This window comes from Dermacentor andersoni, chromosome 3 (genome assembly GCF_023375885.2).
Source record: "Dermacentor andersoni chromosome 3, qqDerAnde1_hic_scaffold, whole genome shotgun sequence".
In the NCBI taxonomy this organism is placed as follows: domain Eukaryota; kingdom Metazoa; phylum Arthropoda; class Arachnida; order Ixodida; family Ixodidae; genus Dermacentor; species Dermacentor andersoni.
In genome coordinates this window covers 127,534,901-127,556,542 of record NC_092816.1, presented here as the reverse complement: position 1 = coordinate 127,556,542, position 21,642 = coordinate 127,534,901, and the positions used below count along the sequence as shown (strand labels likewise).

Below are 21,642 nucleotides of genomic sequence, written 5' to 3'. Positions count from 1 at the left end.
CAACGTTTATGTAACTCATTTAGCGTATTCGGATCATCCAATACTTAATATTTTCCCAAAATGTTGGTCTCCTCTAAAAACGTTTTCAGAGTAAGAAGCGCTCTTTTTTGAAGGCCCGCAGTTGGCCATGGGCCAAATATCTTTCTTTAGAGTGAATGGTCTTCTGTCTAATATAAACAAATTAGCCTGCAGTACCGTTCTTTGTGTATCGTATTTCGAGCACTCGAGAAGAAGATGATGCACATCTTCGTCTGGATGGCCACAAGAACACTGCGGACTAGAGACACGTTTTATTCTGTACAAGAAGTGTCTCGTAAACGCAGTACCAAGACGCAGTCGGTTTACCAAAGTTTCAAATTTTCTGTTGTCTCTTAGAGTTTCCGGCATTGATAAGTTTATACATGGGCCTATTGAGTATAACTCCGAGTTTTTAGTTTGCTGGTCAAACCAGGTAGTTTTGCTGAGACGACAAGAAATCTGTCTCAGGATCAGACGGACTTCACTACGCAATAGGGGAAGATTGGTTGTCTCTGCGTTATTGTGCGCTGGATTCGCAGCTGCGTCCGCTGCAGTATTACCAGGAATATTGCAGTGCCCAGGAATCCACTGAAATGCAATTACGTGGTTCATTGCGCTTGCTTTTGTAAGTTCTTTGAGCGTCTCATACAATATCGAAGTGTTCAAGGAATTTTTCTTATTGCTCTGTAGTAATGTGAGAGCGGCTTGCGAATCGCTAAAGATAACCCATTTTTGCGAATGTTTTTCTGAAGTTATGAAACGCAAAGCACACAGGATTGCAAATAGTTCTGCCATGGTGGAAGATGTCTCCCGGGATAATTTAAATGTTTGCTCTAGCGCTAAATGTGGAATGACGAATGCTGAAGCCGAGGAATTTTTATGACACGAACCATCTGTATAAACGGGGATGTACTGGGGATATAATGAGTAAATTTGGTAGAGTGCCAGTTGCTGTGCGGCTACTATGAACATGTCTCTCTTAGATATAATCCCGTCAACCGATAACTCTATTTTAGGGTACGTTAGCATCCAGGGAGGGTAAGTAACATCCACTTTGCATAATTCAAATCTTGGTAATAATGCTTTATGTTCTCGAACAACATCGTGAATTTTGCTTTTGTTTCTTTCGGTGAGCGCAAGGTTTAATGGATGCTTCTCGTGTTGGGTTAAGATGCGATAAATATGTCGGCATGTTTCAACCGTTCGTATGACTGGAAATGGGGGGTGACGAGCTTCAGCAATTACTAAAGAAATCGAGGTAGCCTGCGGAACCCCAAGACACACTCGCAGCCCCCTTGCTAGTAAACGTTGAAGACGTTCCTCAGAAGTTTGCGATAAACCATGGAGAATAGGTGCCGAGTAAGCAATTTTTTGTTTTATGAGTGCGTTATGAACTTGTAGTAGCGAAGAGACTGATCCCCCCCACGTTGTGCCTGCGAGTCGCCGAAGTACGTTTATTACTGCATTGGTCTGTTTTTCAATTGCGCGGATGTGTGAAGCCCATGTAAGTTGGCAGTCAAGAATAACTCCAAGAAATTTATGCTCTTTCACAAACATCAAAGCTTACCCGTTAAGCCTAAGTTGGAAATTAATCAACTGTCGTCTAGTGAAAGGAAGTACGGCTGTCTTTGCGTATGAAAGACTCATGCCTCTTTCTTTTAAAAAGGTGTCGATACTATCAAGGCCCTCTTTCAGCGTTGTTTGAATGTCTTGTATATTAGAACCAGAGGCCGATATGCAGATGTCATCTGCGTACAGAGAATACCGTAGACCAGACGGGAGCTTTTGTGGCAAGGCTGCCATGACACAATTGAATAAAAACGGACTGAGAACACTGCCCTGCGGAACGCCCTGCGTGATGCTGTGATAATTACTCTCTCCTTCTATTGTTTCCATAAATATTTTTCTATCTTTCAAGAAGTTTGACACCCATCGCAGCGTTCGACCGTGTAGGCCAAGCTCTAACATACCAGCAAGGACGTGTATGTGACTTACAGTGTCGAATGCTCTTTGAACGTCTAAGAATACTGCTACTGTCACATTTCCGCAGCTTCGTTCATGTTCGACGTATGTGGCAATATCTAATACTGCATCCATTGTACAACGATTTTGTCGAAAACCGGTCATGCGGTCGGAAAACACATGTGTGTGTTCACACCACCATTGCAGTCGACTGTGTATCATCTTCTCCATTAGTTTGGAAAAACAGCTTGTGAGACTGACGGGTCGGTAGGAGTCAAGACAAAGTGGAGTCTTTCCTGGTTTTAGCACTGGAATTACCCGAGCTAATTTCCATGAATCCGGTAGAGAGAGAGAGAGCAAATGATAAAGGAAAGGTAGGGAGGTTAACCAGGACTGAGCCCGGTTGGCTACCCTACACTGGGGAAAGGGAAAAGGGGACGGAAATATTAAAAGAAGAAGAGAAAGTCTACTGGGTATATCGTTCGGTCACTCAGTTCGGATCACAGACGCTGACTCAATCCAGTTGCCTTCAAATATCGCAGCAGAGCTTTTGTGGCCTTTTGTAGCTGCGATATGCGAGGCCATCGTCCCAAGATCTTCTTCAAGGTGAACGGTGTTCTATCTACCTGATTGAAAGCTGTGCAGAGGTCATGTCTTTCGTTTTGAAAAGATTCGCAGTAGCACAGTAGATGTTCTATAGTTTCCTCGGCACCGCAGGCATTACAGTCGGCGCTATCAGTCATTTCAATCAAAAACGTATATGCATTGGTGAATGCGACGCCCAAGCGTAAGCGGCACAGCATTGTTTCTTCATTTCGCAGAAGTCCTGGTAACAGCCGCAGTTGCATAGAGGGGTCGAGGGAATGCAATCGTTCTTGGGTGAATTCAGGTGTGTGCCACTTCTCTAATGTCATGCGGTGTGCTACCTTGCTTAGGTGTTGGGCTGCGTCGGTCCGCGATAAAGGTACAGAAACAAGGGTTGCTCCTTCGTGTGTTTTCCTAGCAGCTTCATCAGCGAGGTCGTTGCCGGAGATACCGCAATGGCCAGGCAGCCACTGAAACACGACGTCGTGTCCTTTCGCTATCATACGATGGTGCATTTGTCGTATCTCCGACACTAGTTGTTCACACGACCCGCGACGGAGAGATGACAGAAGACATTGTAAGGCCGCCTTCGAATAGCAGAATATTGCCCACCGATTAGCGGGTTGGTTGTTAATGTAATCAACGGCACCTCGGAGGGCAACAAGCTCCGATCCGGTCGACGTTGTCATATGAGAAATCTTGTATCGGACGCTAATTGATCGTGATGGTATAACCACTGCGCCGGTGGAGCTGGTCTGAGTGGAAGAGCCATCCGTATATATGTGGACTCGGTCAAAGTAGAAAGTGTTCAAACAATCCAGAGCTGCTTGCTTCAGGGCCAAGGTAGGCAGGTCGGTCTTCTTCCTTATCCCTGGAACCGTGAGACGCACTTGAGGTTGTTCTAAACATCACAAAGCTGAGGTTGAACGTGCTGAGGGTGTGAAGCCCGATGGTAGACAGGCACGATGGATGCTGACCTCGTTGGAGAAGGACGCCTGTGGTCGTCGTTCTGGCAGGCAGGCAAGAGAGCTTGATTGCATGCGTGAAACATGACGAACATGGGCCCTAAGCGTATCGATGCTGATGTAAGTCGCGATCGGATGGTCTCGAGCCATTATGATGGTTCCTGCTGTTGAGGCGCTCCGCGGAAGTCCTAGGCAAACACGTAGTGCCTGTGCTTGCACGCTCTGTAGTTCTCGAAGATTTGACTTGCATGTTTTAGCAAGCACGGGAGAGGTGTAACGTAGCAATCCGACGAAAAGTGCTCGATATAACTGTAGCATGGAGCCCACTGAGGCTCCCCATGTTTTCCCGGCGATAAACTTGAAGACATGAACAATAGATGTGAGCTTCTTCTTCAAGTGGGCAACATGGGGGCTCCAAGAGAGGTCCCGGTCCACAATGACACCCAAAAACCGATGATTTCTCTTGTAGAAGATAGGCTGGCCATTAATGCACACTGGATAATGAGACATTGGTTTTCGTGTGAAAGCGACTAACGCACATTTTTCTGTTGAGATGGTAAGGCCCTGTGTGTGAAGATAGTGAGATGCCTGTGTTGCTGCTTTCTGCAGCCTTGCGCAAACCTGCAGACGAGTGACCGCTGATGACCAGATGCAGATGTCGTCGGCGTAGATTGAGACACTCACTGTTTCCGGTAGGGATTCGGCCAGCCCAAGAAGTGCGAGGTTGAAAAGAATAGGGCTTAGAACCCCACCTTGGTGAACTCCTCGGCATGTGTAGTGGTCGGTAGTCGGACCATCTTCCGTACGTACGAACATGGACCTTTGTGTCAAGTAGTTTCTGATCCATCGATGTACTCGCCCTCCTAGTTCAATTGTCAAACGTGCGTCTAGAATGGGTTGATGGGAAACGTTGTCGTAAGCGCCTTTCAAGTCCAGAAAGAGCGCTACTGATAATCGTTTCCAAGATTTTCGCTGTTCTACAGATGACACTAAATCGATGACACTGTCAATCGATGAACGGCCTCGTCGAAATCCCGCCATAGAATCAGGGTAAATCTTGTGGTGTTCTAGGTACCATTCGAGACGCATGAGGATCATGCGTTCCATGAGTTTCCCGACGCAGCTTGCATGTGCTATAGGCCGATACGATGCCAGTTCGAGCGGCGACTTTCCTGCTTTTAGTAGAGGTACCAGGCGGCTGCGTTTCCACTCCTGTGGGAAGACACCATCTTCCCATGAACTATCAAAAAGGCTGAGGAGTTCTCTTCGTGCTTCTCGGCCTAGGTGGCACAAAGCAGTATATGTTATGCCATCGGGCCCTGGTGAAGACGAACACCTACAGAGCGCCATAGCAGCTTCTAATTCTTCCATAGAGAATGGAGCCTCCATGCTGGTATCTCGTGGACCGGGGATGTCGCTTAAAGCCATGTCAGGGACTAAAACTGTGCCGCCGGCGATTTTCGCGCAAAATTCCTCTGCAACGTCTATCTCGCGGCGGTTTTGATAGAGAGCGAGGGCGTTAAAAGGGTGTCGTTGCTGGGGTCTTGAGCAAAGACCCTGTAGGGTACGCCACACACGGGACAATGGCTTGCGGGGGTCTAATGACTCGCAAAAGCATTTCCATCTTTCACCCGCTAGCTTATCCATTCGGCGTCTTATCTTCTTTTGCATGCGCCGAGCTTCTCTGAGGTCAAGAATTGACTTTGTGCGCCTGTACCTCCTTTCAGCACGGCGACGTATTGTACGAAGCCTTTCCAATTCAATGTCACTCTCTGTACGCGTTTTCGAATCTGTGAAGCAACGCGTGCATTCTTGCATTGCGTCTGCAATTATGTCTTGTAATCTGCGTGCGATATGTTTCTTGCAGGTGTCTTCTACTCGATCTTGAAAGACTGACCAATCGATTTGACGAGATACATCCGGTAATGCGGCGTCTAGACCATTGATTCTCACATAGGTCGGAATATGATCACTTCCATGGGTTTCAATATCAGTGAACCACTGCACGCTCGAAGTCAGGCAACGTGACACCAAAGTCAAGTCAAGGCAGCTACTGTACGTTGTTCCTCGCAGAAATGTCGGACTTCCATCATTTAGAAGACAAAGGTTGTGGCCTGATGCAAAGGATATTAGTGACCTGCCCCTCGAATTTATCCTGGAGCTTCCCCATATATGGTGGTGAGCGTTGAAGTCCCCTGTTATTATCCAAGGACCGGGAGTAGTAGCCATAATATCTTCTAGTCTTTTGCTGTCAAACTGACTTGTTAGGGATAGGTAGACGCCAATAATAGTAAAAGACAGCCTCTTCTTTTTCACAATGACACAGACGTATTGGTTAGCGTCGTGTGGCGCTACGGGTTGTGAAAAATACGTTAGGTCCTTGCGAATATAAACCAGAACCTTACGACTACTGGCACACGTTGTTGAAACAAAAGGTTCATATCCTGATAGTCTTATGGAGGCTGATAAGTTCGGTTCACAGATCACCAGTACAGGAAAGTAGTAGTCAAACACGAACTGTCGAAAATCCGAAATACGTGACCTTAGGCCTCTCGCATTCCATTGGAATATGGAGGCACTTATGACATCATCCCGGAACGATCGCTGTTGCTGTCGATGAGCCATGGTTCTGCTGTAGAAGTTCTCAAGCACTGGACTTCTGAAGGCTCGCTAGAATCGGATTGATGGCATCCAGCACTTGCAACGCACTACGAGCTGTTGGTGTCTGTATCTTGTCCAGAAGAACACGAATAGCGCTCACCAGAGAGCTAATCATGACAACAATTTGTTGATCTTGGTATGTCAGTTTATCAGGAACAGTCGAAGTGTCCCTTGCTGTAGAAGTCTGATTTCGCTCAGTAGGAGCATGTAGCCTCGGGAGTGCAGGCCACGCGTCAGCAGCAGGGCTGTTCGTTGCATCTTTGTCCTTTGAGCTGACTGCGTTTGGCCTGGGCGGAAGAGTGGGTGGCAGTGTACGTGGTGGACGCTCTGCAGAAGCTTTGGAGGTTCGTGATCGACGTCGGCGACGCGATCGTCACCGCCTAATAGATATTGCTGCCTCTCGGTGAGACGAGTGGTCTCTAACCATTTTCCTCAATATTGCCATTTCCTTGCGAACTAACGGGCATTCCTTCGAGGAGGCACCGTGAGGGCCGCTGCAGTTTGTGCACTTCAGCACACTGGCTTCGCACGTGTTAGTGGTGTGGGGCCCAGTGCAGCGAGAACAGATGGTAGTGTTCTTGCACACACTACTCACATGCCCAAACTTCATGCACTTCCAGCACTGCAGCGGTTTTGGTATGAAGGGGCGAACTGCGTGTCGGAAGTGGCCCACTTTTACATGCGATGGTAGGGATTCGCCTTTAAATATGATTTTGACACACCGTGACGTGCCGAGACGAAACGCGTTTGTGATGATGGTGTTTTCTGTAGCTGGCTTGATTAAGGTCGACAGATCGGAGTCGACAATGGTCTCATCAACATCGTAAATTACGCCACTACTGATTTGTTTGCACAGCGGAATATGAGGGCGGACTTTCATCCCGTCAAGTTCCGTGACATTGCGCAAAGAATCCAACGCAGCCGCGTGTTCTACGTCAATCGCTAGGACGTTCTTACGGGTGTTCACTCTGATGTCTTTGATTTCATTCGGAACCAGTGCCTCTAGATGTGAAGACACGGCTTGCCTGTTGAGGCGTCTCAGGTTGTCAGTAGCGAGAACTGGCGTGAACAGGATGGTGAGCTCCTCGGTGTTCCGCGAAGATCTCACGGTGGACTCACTCGAATTCGAGGATGCGCTGAGAAACCTTCGTTTTACTTTACGACTCCGCACCAGCTCGAAGGCGTCGTCACAAGAATCTTCACCGCTGACATAGTACTGCATGGTGTCGTCGCTGTCAGTGTCGCTCTCGGTGCCGTTGAGCTTCCTGGAGGCAGCCGCCGCGGGCACTGCCGACTCCGGCGGACGCGCGTGAGACCCCATCTCCATCGCAGTTAAGGAGGAAATAGCAGTTCACTGGCAAAGTCTAAAAAAATCCACAAAATAAGTAGAGCTGGAAGACTCGGTGTTCTGCCTGAAAGGCACTTCGTCTTCTTCCTCATGAATCCGGTAGAGTCTCTCTTATCCAGTTATCATTAAATATCTCCAAAAGAGTCATTCTTCCTACTGGACCTAGGTTCTTTAACATCACATACGTAACACCATCTGGGCCTGCGGTTGTCTTTGTACGGCATGACGAAAGAGCACTTTTCAAATCATTTAATCTAAACTCACAATCAAGTTGTGGATGTTGTGACATAAAGCACGCACGAAGCTTCTGTTCTGCTAGTGTTGTCGAACTTGCAAATTGTAAGCAAGTAAACGGAATTCCTGGTCTGGATATAAGTTGACAAAATTCGTCAGCAACAGATGTTTCCGGAGTGCTTCGAGCTACGGCAAGGGATCGAAATGGATGGCTCTGGGTAACTGGACCACTAAAAGATCGGACAACGGACCATATTCTGGGAACTGGAGTAAACGGAGACAACGACGCGCAGTATTCTCGCCATTTTCTTGTACCTAATTTTTGTAAGCGCCTGCGCGAAGTTGACTGAACTTTCTGTGCCATTTTGTAGTCGTCCAGCTTTCCACTGCGGCGGTAAGCCCGTTCTGCGCGCCTTCTAATTGCTCTTAGGCATTCATATTCACCGTCGACTGCAGCGTATTCATTTGGAACAATGACTTGCTTTGTGCAGTTCTTGTAGGACTCACACAATGTATTTGCAAAACTTTGAAAGTTCGGATTTTCACCCAATGAATTACTTAAATGGTGCCGAAAACTTTGCCAATTAGTATACTTTGAGTAGCGGCGGGTCCCTTCATTCCGTATGAGGCGATGTTTGACCAGGATCGGAAAATGATCACTACCGTGCGTTTCTATGTCCGTTGACCATTCAACACCATCAAGAAGGTCTTGGGAGCAGAGCGTAACATCTATACAGCTTGAGTACCGAAACCCCCGCAAGGACGTTGGAGAGCTGTCATTTAACGCAATCAGATTACTTTTTTCTGCGGCAGACTCTATAATGCTTCCACTGGAATCATTATATTCACTGCCCCAGATGACGTTATGTGCGTTGAAGTCCCCACAAACCAGCACATGTGAGTTCGCGATACCAAACACATTCACCAAGCTGTCTACTGATATTTTGCTAGAACATTGTAGATAAAAACTGATCACTGTGACGCTTGTATTTCTAAAAGATATCTTGCATGCTACGAACTCCGGTATGTTTGAATCGCTCGACTGTATTAAATAGGACGGCAGGTCTTTTCTCACGCATAACATCGCTCTACTACTTCCAGCAATGCGCGATGATTTATATATAACATAGTTCGAAAGACGAAAGTCATCTCGTACGCCTGCTTCCTGTATGCATAAAACAGGAAAGTTATGTTGAGCTAGTAGTTTGCGAAAATCAGCTGACTTATTTCGAAGGCTATTAGCATGCCACTGAAATATGAAAACATTGTTATAACGATTATTCATTGTAAGCCTGCAGTGGAGCTGTTGGTGGTTGTGGAAGCACCAACGATTCCATAGAAAGCAGTTCTTTTACCTCTGGAAGGTTGTTTGCGTGTGGAATGGCACTGAGAATAGCACGCAGAGCTGTGAATAGCACGGGCAGGATCATCTGTGCCACGGGTAAAGACGCATAATCACCAAACGACGCTGAAGCTCCATGTGTGCTCGAAGCAGGTCGCTGAAGAGCTGACTGAGATGGTCGCTGGGATGACAGATGTGGTTGAGGCGAATGTTGAGGTAGTCGCTCAGATGTTAGGTTAGGCTGCTGTGTCAATGGCACAGGGCGTTGTTTAGAAGGTCGGCAAAATTCACTCGAAGCCTGAGCAAGATGAGTAGTGTTCTCTGGAGGTGGATCGTGTCGCTCGCTGTCAGAATGTTGTCGACCTGAGTGCTTTAGAGCTGCAGAATAGTTCATATTGACCACTTGCTCTTTCTCTTTGTTGGCCGTTAGGGGCGCGCATCTTACAGCATCAAGGTTGGGTGGGGGCGCATTACGAGGAGGCAGCCTTCCGTATTTAAACTCATGTCTGCGCAACCTTGAGGCAGCTCTGCTCTGAGGGCACCCGGAGAAGGAAGCTGTATGGTTTCCGCCACAGTTGGCACACTTTGGCTGACACACAGACTTGCACTCTAATCTGTATTGTTCCAATCCCAAGCGAAACAGACATAACAGCGGGTTGCCTGCTCCTGTTGTAACCAATGCTTAGAAAAAAAGTTACTCAAACCGCTCTTGTGGGGTTGTAACTAGCTTGCATTATCACTTTGTTCAACCTAAAGGATGTTAGGAGGAAGCTTTAGCTCAGGCCCAACTCCGATGCGGCCTATTAAAGTACATCTAAAACGCGAAAACGCTTTTCTAGACCGATATTAATAAAATTTGTTGCATTCGAGAGAAAATAAATTCTAGTGACTGCTGGCAGCTGAATTTTGACTTAGGGCCTCAATTTTAAGAGAATTTTAAAGAATTCGCAAGTTCTAGAAATATAGACGCACGAACTTTATAAATTAATAGCTCTCCATCAAGAACAGATATCGTGGTTCTGTAAACGGCATCCATTAGATCATTCTAAGCGGACAAATTCGATACGTCAATTTATATCTTACGTGAAAGTGTTACGTTGTGTACAAGGGTTCTGGAACACCTCTATTTCCAAATTACTAATTTTTTTGAGATTCATGTGTAACATATCGCTCTTGCCCGCTTTAGATGTACTATCATATGCAGCTCACAGAATTGTGATATCATTTTTCCTTGCTGAGTGACAGAGTTGTAAATTTGATAGTTTTGTTTTCTGAAATTTTCTTATTTTTGCAAGTTTTTAATAAAAGGTTGACGACCTAAATCAGAAATTCCAAACCAACAGTCACTAGATTTTAAGCTTTTCGTTTAAATGCAACAAACCTCGTCAAATTGGGTGCAGTGGTTGCCAAGGAAAACGAATTCCCCTTTCACATGTATTTAGACAGGAGCACCTGCGCTAAAGCTTCCTCTTAACGCTTAATGTAGAAAATAATTGTTTTAGAGGCATCGCATCGAAAAATTCTTTATTTTTCGACAGTCCTTGCCACGCTTACGAAGGAAGTCCATCGCAATGTGCTGGCCTCCTTAGGTTCTCCTCGAAGGCCTATTAACACACCTAGGGCCACCAGGCATATCCCCTATTTGCCAGCAGGCGCATTGCCCTGGGCATGCTTCTTCAGCTTCCTCGCTTATGCACTGCAAAAGGCAAGCGACATCGTGAAAATATTATCATAACAATCAAGCTTACGTACTTTAACAAGAAAGGTAGCTCACGCATACTCGGAGCGCGTGGCTGCCGGGCACTTTTTGTGCCACCGGTGCGCGTCGGCGACCCCGAGCCGAGGCATTTTGGCGCCCCTTGAAAGCGAGAGCGTTTGTGATTAATTCTGCTATGTATTCAGCCACTCAGCGATCATCCAGCGCTCACCGGCGATGCAAAATGCGTCGGCCGCCATGGGGTATGAGTGCCGCGCAAGGTAAATTCATACGGTTGCAAAAGCGAGGCTGAAATGCAGTTCCAATCCAGTGAGGCAGCGACATCTGTTACAGTAGTACGATTGAAGCGCGACTACATCTCGCGGGGAAAAATGCCACTTGATGAATAGTATGCACCCAATACGTCACCAATTAAAACATAAGGAAAAGTACAGACAATGTCATTAAAAAGAAAATGCGAAGTCACAGACTGCTTGCTTCCATTCACGAATAATTATGAGTACGAAACTGCGCATGCTTTCTGAAGTTTGCGCGAGGCGATCCGCGCTGCCACGGCCGTGGTGCTGCGTACAGCGCACAGTACGTCAAGGTTAAGTGGGACGAGCGGCCAGGGCACTGCTTTCTTTTCAGTGAGGTGGCCGATGACGAAAAATACTGTGTTGGCGCTAGGGTCGAAGGTGAGTGTGCCGCATCCTGGTCGCGCCGTTGGAAACTACAAGTGATACTGCTCGGCGGGGTCGTTCATACCACTTCGCACGCTGGTGTTTGCGATCGCACCGCCCCAATGGTGTTACTAAATGGTCATCGCGTGTATTTATGTCTTCATAATAACTGGGTGTCTTTTAATGCGAAAGCATGGTATGAACCTCAATGAGCGAAAATCTGGCGTCGTCTGTCTCGCCACCGAGCAGTCATACCAAGAATGTCCGACTGTGCAAACAGTAAGAACACGTCAAAAATCGTATCGACGTGAAATTTCTCGGGGAGGTTCCTGCTAATAAAGTAAATCAATGGATTTATTTAAAACGAAATTTGTTAAATGTAGGACTCGGTCAAAATCGGACCCGGGCCACCGGGGTGCGAGACGTGCACGCTTTGCCGACGCCGCAAGCATGCTTTTTCTGGTCGACAGTTTTCGCATTTACAATTAGTGCATTTAAACCATCTGACAATATTTCTGTTATATATGTCATGAATACGTATATGTACCCTTTGATTTCCCGACAAAGTTAGCCATCCGTCTCTGCTCTTTGCGCCACACAGCTAACAAGCTTGGTTATCGTCAATTTCAGTACTAAATTGTTCTTTTCGATTGTACTACTTCATCTTGAATATTCCACCAACAAGAAGTGGGCGTGAAACAACACGATAAAAATTTCTTGAGCAGCTTCATGTTGCAGATCGGTGGCTGCTGCGACAAATTATGCGCACCTTGTAGAAAGCAGTGTTGAAGACAGCAGTTTGCCGTGCTAAAGTTAAAATTTGAAACAGCCGACAAGAATCGAGGGTGCACCAAAGCAAAGAAAGACATAAAAAATGTACTCCACAAACTTTCTACTATAAAAACAAACGCACGCCTGCCAGTAGATGACACACTTACCAATAGCAGCAAAATTTAAAACGTCGTGTTGCATAATCCATGCCTTAAATATATATATAAGCGTTTAAAATGGAGAAAATATTCATTGAATATAAAGTAAAGTATTATTTTAAGAGCGTATATGCGCAATCGGTCCCAGTGCCCGCTGCGAAAGACCTTAACTATCCCACGGAGCGCGTCTGCGCCACAATCCAGTACGCTCGCAGTGCCCTGGCACAACTTTAACGCAGCGGCGTTAAGGGCACCGTGTCGCAAAAAATCTGGTGTCGGCATCGAGCATCCGGTGCCGACCGCTTCGTCAGCGAAAAATTATTCCGAACCACAGATGCCGAACCATGCAGGCCCTCCGCGTGGCCTAACTGAAATGAAGGGTGTTACTGAACTAATTGAATTTCTCAAAGGAAAATGCGTCAGAAAAATTGTAAAGTACGACTTACACACAATCTACAGGCATGAAAGCGTCGCAGTGGAATTTGAATATACGAGAAAGTATAATTCTGTTACGCGGAAATTCAAACAGAAACCTCCTTTTCCAGCCTTTCTACCATTCACAGAGCGACGCGCCCAGGTCGGTTCCTTGCAACAATACCATCCAGACTGCGCTTACATCCGCACACCCGCGGCCTCCTTTCTGTACCAGAAAGCTAATCTTCGTGCATAGTGTTCACCGCCAGTGTTTCCCGGTAATCGTTACGGTTACATGAGCTGAAGTGCCGTGAATCGTGTGAATCAGTCAGGCATCTTTCAATCCTATGGCCTTCTATTCTTAAAGGCGAAGCTTTAGCGTCCTTCAATTTTTTTCCACACGCGGCGCCTGAGAGGGGGTGCGCTGTCCGACTCACTCAACCTATTCTAGTACACTCTACTGCTGATATATGCCATATTTAGCGCTGCATAGTTATACAAAATGAATGGCCACAATATAGCATTAACTTTATCAGGTATGATTAGGAACCTTCTTTTTTTAACTTCCTTTTTACTGAATATTACGTTTTCGCTATGTCTTCGGTACCACAGAAAAACTACAGGTGGACACGCGCTGTATTAGTGACGATGAAAGGTTGCTTTTTATGAATTATTTAAATGTGGTGTTCATATTGTAATGACACCGAAATAACAGAGGTGTGTTGGTATTAAGGACACATGCAGCATGTTGTACGTAATTCAATATCGTAATTCAATTCAAACTCGTTGCCCTGAATTCATGCAAAACTTTCCAGACCCACCGGTGTAATGCCTGCAGGTATAGAAAGAGGGCTGTATATACAGATGCGTCAGAAACGTGTTTGATCGCGACGCGATCTTAGGGAGAATATTCTAATTTGCTTGAGCTTCAATTGTACTATTGTGTGGTCTGCGTATGTAGAGATGTGGTGTGAGCTGACCTAGTAAATTTGACGCGGCAAGCCTGTAACGACAAACGTTCCTTTTTTTTCCACCGAGAAATTGGCCCTGCAAAAAGTAGATGGCGCTGCCATGCCGCTACAAGTGAGGGAAGCTCGCAGTAAAATTGAGTATGAAGAACGACTGAGGAATGTGGAAGAAAGTAAATGGGCTGGGAGAGTGTTGAGGTACAGGGAGAACATTGATTCACAGTGGAGGAAGAGAACTAGAAAGCTTACCAGCAAGTATGCGGCTTGTAGGGTGGGCAACACAGCAACAAAGAACGTCAAGCGGAAAGTCAAACAGGCCGAAATAATCTCATGGGTTGTGGCAATGGAAAAAAAAAACCTGCCACGAGTAACTACTTAAGAGAAAAAAACAAAATCAGCAAAGAAAAAATTTATGACGATTTTTCGAAGCGAGATCGGGATGCCTTAGAACACGCGCCTATAAATCGAGGTATAAGAAGGAAGAAGAAGCATGTGCTTGCGGCGGTAAAGCTAGAGAAACGATGGAGCATGTTTTATTACAATGCCAAGACATCTGCCCAGCGGTCGACTTAGGCACCACTGGCCTCCTTGAAGCCCTTGAGTTCAGCGGGAGCCGGGGAAAAATAAGCATGCCCGCAATAGAGATTAGTAAGAGGCTATTGGAAGATTAGTAGAAGATAAGTAGGGAAACCACAAAAAACGGAGACGTACGAAAGAAAGTTAAGAATAGGCGGTCGTGAAATTTGGTTGTGGGAGTTCTTCGTGTTTTCTTTTTCTTTCTTTTTTAAGCTAGCTAGGACATTAGGCAGTACAATAGCAAGAGCTTGGTGGCGCAACCCACCACGCCGTTCCAAAAGAGACGCTCATAACATCGATCCATTCAGCCGCCACTGGAAGACGTATGGGCTTCTATATGAGTCTCGCTACCATGTGCACATATACCTTGTATTGCGTACAAGTCGCTGAGCAGCTGTACGCAGATTCCTGAAAGCGATCTACCTTCCACCACTGTGCCTATGCGGCGTATAACTCGTATGGCGATGAAACACAGAAAGCATGCACCTCTATATACTATCGCTGGCTACGCCCCTTCTACAGTTCGCGCACCATACTAGCTAAATTACACAGGTCCAAACTCAGCCCATTCAAGTTTGAAAATGAGTTTCATAATCTATTCAAAAACTATTGGTTCACGGAATAAATTTTTTAGAGCATCTCCCTTATAGTGCGATGTTTTCCTCTATTTATTTCAGTGCTGCGACAGGAATACTTTGTTGTTGTTTCTCTCAGAAAAAGCGTGACATTGTGAAGCAAGTACCCATCCGTGTTGCGCGCAGTAAGAAGAGCTCGTCGTCTTTAGCGCAGTCATGATTCGAGAAGAAATTCAAAGCAATACTCTCACAATCATAAGAGAGAGAAAGAGACAGAGCAAAGAGAGGAAAGGCAGGGAGGTCAACCAGACGAGCATCCGGTTCACACAATAATAAGATCACTGACTGTCACAAGCGGCTCGGAGTAAACGATAGTATACCATGGCCTATAATCTTCCATGTTTTAAATAATACAGGAGTATAGCTGAGCCGCCTACAAACTGCGAACTCGAGCCTGCACGACGAAGTGAAAATATGGAAAGAACGTCGTATCGCAAGTTGTGGCCTAACGCCTCTCCAGTGCGTTATCTATCTACACTGATCTACACACTCCAGTGCAGCCATTCTTTCAGGATTTCTGCACCCCAAGAAAACGGTATTGCTTGGCTCTTGACGTTTACTACGTTAAACCGGCAAGTTGGACGAGTTGGTGGAAGATGCAGTCTAAGTCTTTTGTACTCCGTTGGTTTCGCGCTGTTTGAATTCAACGACCTTTACTCTGCTCTACTTCAAGCTTTTTCTTATCGTTGTTTTGTTTCACCTTGTATAACAGCATTCAGTTCAACTAAATTAAGTTCATGTCGTTTTACACCAGTTTCATGTAAGGCGAGGCGCACCATAACGTGCGACTCGCAAGGCAAGGCTTTTAGTGCTTGAAGCGAGCGTATATAGAGCAGAACGTTCCCAGGTTCGTAACCGCTGCAAATACATTCCTAAAGCGTTATCACGATATACGATATCACGATATCACGGTGTCACTACGGCGTGCCTCATAATCAGAAAGTGGTTTTGGCACGTAAACTCCCATAATTTAATAATTTAATAATGAACATAATGGTCAGTATCATGAAAATAAAGTTCTACGCGTTACGACTAAGAAGCAAAAGTATATCTCCCCTTTGCGAAAGCTTTTTTTCGAAATGTGCGTCGTAACTAGAGCAAGGAAGCATGGCAAATCGAAGACTTGGCAGTGCTTCGTGTCTTCGTAGTTCGCACTATTTAAAAACAGTTCACGTATTATTTAAGTGCTTCCAGTCCAGGCACTATTTCTGATCTTGGTGCAGGACTGATCGCACACTTGTGTTCTTTAAGTAAAATTAGGTTTCCTGGGGAGATTCGTACACTTAAATCGGCGTAACGTTCGTGTTTAAGGTATGGACATTTTGACAAACTACAATGATTATACACCACACTGTACTTACCCCATGCACGCAGTATAAAGTAAAAATAAAGTGAAGGCGAAAAGGTAAACAGACTTCATAGTGCTTCGAGGAATCCTTAGCTACACTAACGAGAGCTGCGACAAGTGTGCATGCACGCTAAAAGCTTGCTACTTTTATACCTCCGAGCACGGAATCCTTAACTATGGTCAAATTTTCTTTCATATTGAAATAATGTTTTTTTGCTTATCCTGTGGAGCATGGGAACAAACTTTATTTACCCGACAAATAAATTTTAGAGTACCCTTGGGTTACTTCCTGCGGAATCGATCTATAGGCAAAGGTCAGTGAAGATGACATTTCTCGGAGAAACAAAATATATTGTCCTCGAACGACGGGAAGCTTGCGCCTCAAAGGAATAACTATAGTGACGTCTTTAAGCACGCAGGTGAGTGACCAGTGGAAACGTGCGCAAATGCGATCAACCGGAATTTATATAAACAAGAGTAAGCATGGCATTTCTTTATCCCAAGTAGAACCGGTCGCGGGTCAACGTTCCCAGGTTCCCAGGTTCGTAATCGCTGCAAATACATTCCTAAAGCGTTATCACGAGCATTACGATACTGTACGATACAAACTACCACAGCGACGCCATTAAAGCGGCTGTCAATTTGAATCATAACTGTGAGCCATGCCCCGTGCGATGTGTAAGCACAAGAATGTACTGCATCTGTGGTTAATCTAAGCAAACTGGACTTTCAAAATTTATCTGCCGAATATTATGTGGTTTATCAATAAGTATGCACACGCTAATCTTCCTTTTTAACTGATAGGAATATTTATCCGAGCCGCACGATACATTTATCTGTTTGCATTGCACCAAATTCAGTGTGAAGAATGCTTAAGCAGAAGCTATTATTCGTGTGATTGCACTATATTATCGCTTCCTGTAAAAAAACCAAGTATTTCTTTTTCACAGGGTCCTAGCTCATAAAGTTCATAAAGTTCGAACTTCACACGAACAAAACGCATTGATAATCTGTAAAACACTTAAACGTATTTTTATGAACACTTTCTGCGAGCGATATCTCTGATATTGCAGTGCATAGTAGTGCCTCTGATTAATCGGCGAATTGTTGGACTGCATCGTTTCCCTCATGTCGAGGTGTGGTTGCAAATTTTAGGATATCCTTTGTCAAAGTAACCTATGCAGTGCGATAGAACAGTTTATGCGAAAGGCCTTAAGCAAGCAATGGTTACACTAATGCTCATTATATTCATATTCTCTCTTTCTTGGTAACCATGTCTGTGTTAAGACGTCCAGAATTCTTTTCCTTTACATCCGGGTTTCCAGAAATGTTTCTCATAGGTCTCATTTTAGCCGTAAATATGGGCGATTTTCTTTTATGGAAGCTTCAGGGAAGAATGATGACGATCATTATTTATTGGCATCCCCTTTGAAACGGCGCGGTGACAAATAGTCACCTAACCAGCTTGAGGTAATCAGGTGCACTATAGATGCGTTACATTTAAGCACTTTTCTATACAGCTCGTGAATATTTCTTTTTTCTACTCCCCCAAATTTTTCTTATTTGTACCGCTACCTGTACCTGTGACGGACACACCCGCAAAAGGACTTCCATGGCGTCAGCGATGCGCCGTTATAGCGGGACATCTGTCTACCAACGATCGAACCCAGCAATGCTTGTGGTTTAGACCATCAATTGTGGCATCATCAATTACGGTGCCACTTAATTTTGGTTCCACTAATCATCTAGCGCTCGACTGGGTCCGCTAATCATCGAGGTCCTGGGTTCGAGTCGCAGCAATGGTCGTGGGTACAACTCCCACGAAAGGTCGTGGGTTCGGGTGCTTTATTTACCTCAATTTGAACTACCTGTGCATTAATTAACTTCGCCTTAACACCAATGGTTGAATTCGACCATCAATGGTGGCACGATTAATTTTGGTACCATTGAACTTTGGTCCCATCAAAAGGTTGACGTTTCGACTCCGATCAATGGCTGTGGGTAGGACTCACACCAAAGCCGCCCAAATTAGCTTTGCCTTAACTAACACCAGACGTCGTGGGTGCGACTCCTGCCAAAGCCTTTGCTGGGAGTTGAACCTACGACGTCTAGTGTTAATTAAGGCAAATCTAATTAGGGCACTCGAGCCCACGACCTTTAGTCCAAAGGGCGTGAGTTCGAGTCCCACAAATGGTTGTGGTTGGCACCCAAAATTTTGTTGCCATAACGCCGGACGACGCATTTCTCGACGCATGATTGAGCCACTTGAGGTTTTTGCGTTTCGAAACATATAGGACATTACACAAATAAGAACAAGAGCTTTGTGGCGCAACCGACCAATCCGTTTCAAAGGGAAAGCTCATAGTGCCGATTCGTCCATCCATCCGTTAAATAGCCTCAACCAATAAAGTTTTAAAGAGAACATCTGTTTTTGCATTTCACACTGGTCATTTGCATTTACAGACTGAATTATTTTGTATTTCTAGTGTTACTGTTCAACAAACTTAAGAGAAATTAATTGACGGCACTGTGATGGCACGCAAGGTAGATATTTAAGATCGATGTGTTGCAAGTGATTTTTTTTTAATTAAGAGCTGTCTCTTCTGTCAACCTACGGGACTATGAAACAGTGAATAAGTACATAACCTAGACCTGGGTTAACATTACTAAATGCCAGCTCAGGTACTGTGAGAGCAGTGGTGCGCTTCAGAAGCCTTGCTACCTGTATTAGTTCAGTCGTCGTCTTCTAATTTCTTTTTGTTGCTCCGCCATTGTTCACTTTACAACCTGCTCCGTTAAGACTAATGTCAACGCTTGATCGAGGCTTTTGCTCGCTCAACCACGTGCCAGCTGATACAACCACAGCTTTACTGCGAAAGCGCTACTAGCCTACCAACCTGGATATATGAAGCCCTTATGAAGTTTGTATGAAGCCTTTTCTATTGCCATGAAGCGGCAGGTTCCGTCTCCATTATCGGACTACACACACACGCGCCGCCTCGCGTGACGTCATGAATATCGACCGCATTCTCTAAAAAGGTGCACCCATGCCGCGTCGCTTAGTCCCTCCTCTGTTACGCCTCGCCTTGTGCGCAACGACGCCCATGTGTCTTTGTGCGAAGTAAATGCGGAAAGTAAATCGGGATTGTCGTCGTAAATGTCTACAGAAGAGATTCGTCGCGTCATGCGCCGCAAGCAAGAAAGAGCTCGGCGACAGAGACAGCCGGAGTAGACCGATAAAGATTTGGCCAAGCGATTGCGACGGTAGCAACAAAGAAAACAATTAATGGTATTGAAACTTACCACCGAAACTGCCCAAGAACGACAAAAGGGATTGGAGAACGGCAGATTGCACAAGCGTGACAAGCGCGCTGCCGGAACGAATGAACAGTTAGTAGCGCGACTAGCTGCCGACGTTGCATACCAGCATTGCATAGAAAATGTCCTTTCGCACGATCTTCCACAGTTGGCGCAGCCAAGCTGTTTGTAAATTTTTCAGTCTTGACAAGTGCGACTACAACTTGTTCCACTATCTTGCTTCCTCGCTGAGCACCGCACTTTCTGGCTAATAGAATGTTGTAACTGAGTGGGTTAACGGGCTAGCGGTACGAGCAGCCGAAAGGATATGGCAGTGAAGCGCAGAACGAAAGGAAAAATAATATGAGATAGCACAGTGTTGCTTACATTTCGCTCCGAACATATTTCACGCGCACCGGTGGCTGCATAGAATGCATGGATTTCGCTTATCTAAGAAGTGCGTCTCTCGGAGTCGCCAGTGACGGGCTCTCAGCTTGGCTATAAAACGAAAAAGAAAGGAACTAGACGCACCGTCAAGTTCAGCTCAAGCGGGTTCCTAGCGGAACCTGGGCAGCGTTCTATCTTTCGCTGCCGCTATGAGCCTTGTGAGCACTCGCATCAGTGTTCAGGATAGCGTTCTGCTGGGCGGCTGTATGGAAATTGCTACGATACGCCGGTGTGAGTGAAGCGGGCCGTTCACTGTCTGCTAAGACTGCCTATTAGGTGAGCGATCCGTCGCTCCGTCGAGCGCAGTAAACCCCCTGAATAAAACAAAAGGTAACAACATACGTATACCTTGCCGCCGCAGCTGCGGCGAAGAGAATGAAATGAGGCAGGAGAGAAGTTCTTCGTCTCCCAATTGGTTGGAAGCCGTCACGTAATGTTTGTCGCAAATTTTTCATCTTCTTGGTGCACTCACCACTATGACAGTTGGCCATTTATATCAGTTGGCCCTCGAGTTGCTGCGGGGAGGCATTCGAAAGGGATTTCAGATGTCTTAGCTAAGTTTCCTGTCTACCCGCTTCACTCAAGAACTGTGCTTTCGCTTTGTTTTATGTTAGAGATTGATTTTATAGGGTGCTGAAGGTACAAACGTATACGAACGCAGCTTTTTTTCTTTGTTGATGGGGTACGGAGATCAGGCATGGCTAAAAATTAAATTATGGTGTCTTACGTGCCAAAACCACTTTCTGATTATGAGGCTGGCCGTGGTGGAGGACTCCGAAAATTTCGACCACTTGGAGTTCTTTAACGCGCACCTAAATCTAAGCACACGGCTGTTTTCGCATTTCGCCCCCATCGAAATGCGGCCGCCGTGGCCGGGATTCAATATGGCGACCTCGTGTACCGGTCGCATATAAACATAATACATAAATTTGATGATGATTAATGGGGTTTTATGGAGCAAGGGCCAGGGAAGGCCAAAGAGCGCCAGCCCTGTGCATTTGTGGTGCAGTCTGCAGATGCGTCGAATTGTTATTGAGGAACCCTTGCAACATCGGTTCTTCTTCCACTCAGCATGTGCCCTTACTTACAAAAATTACAAATTCCTTACAAACAGCTTTCCTACAAATTCATTAGTTAAGGTATCTCATTATTAATAATGATACCAGATTCGCACGTAACTATGGTTTTCTACTGCCTTTTGGTGTTCATTCTAATTATGAAAAAGTGACGTCGTCCTTCGCGACTATTAAGCTATGGAATCGTTCATCCAACACCATTAAGCCTTCATCATTTATTACATTCAAGCATGCCCTTATGCTTTTTTACATGTATAACTATTTTACATCGTTCATTACATTACGTTTCTCATTTGTTTGCATTGGCAGTATTTTGTGCACTATAGAATTGTATATAAAATTTGCTTTTTATTTATTTAATTATTGATGTTGTATTTGACGGGATTGCGTTGGTTTCTTTCACTAGCTTGCTTATCTTTTACACATACATCTCTCAATCTTTTTATTAACCGAGGCTC

General features: G+C 45.4%; 1 pseudogene; it reads right to left on the bottom strand.

Moving 5' to 3' along the window:
* The window catches only part of LOC140216533 (uncharacterized), a 28,609-nt pseudogene extending 17,538 nt beyond the window's left edge, over positions 1-11,071 (bottom strand).
* Positions 11,072-21,642: the final 10,571 nt, after the last annotated feature.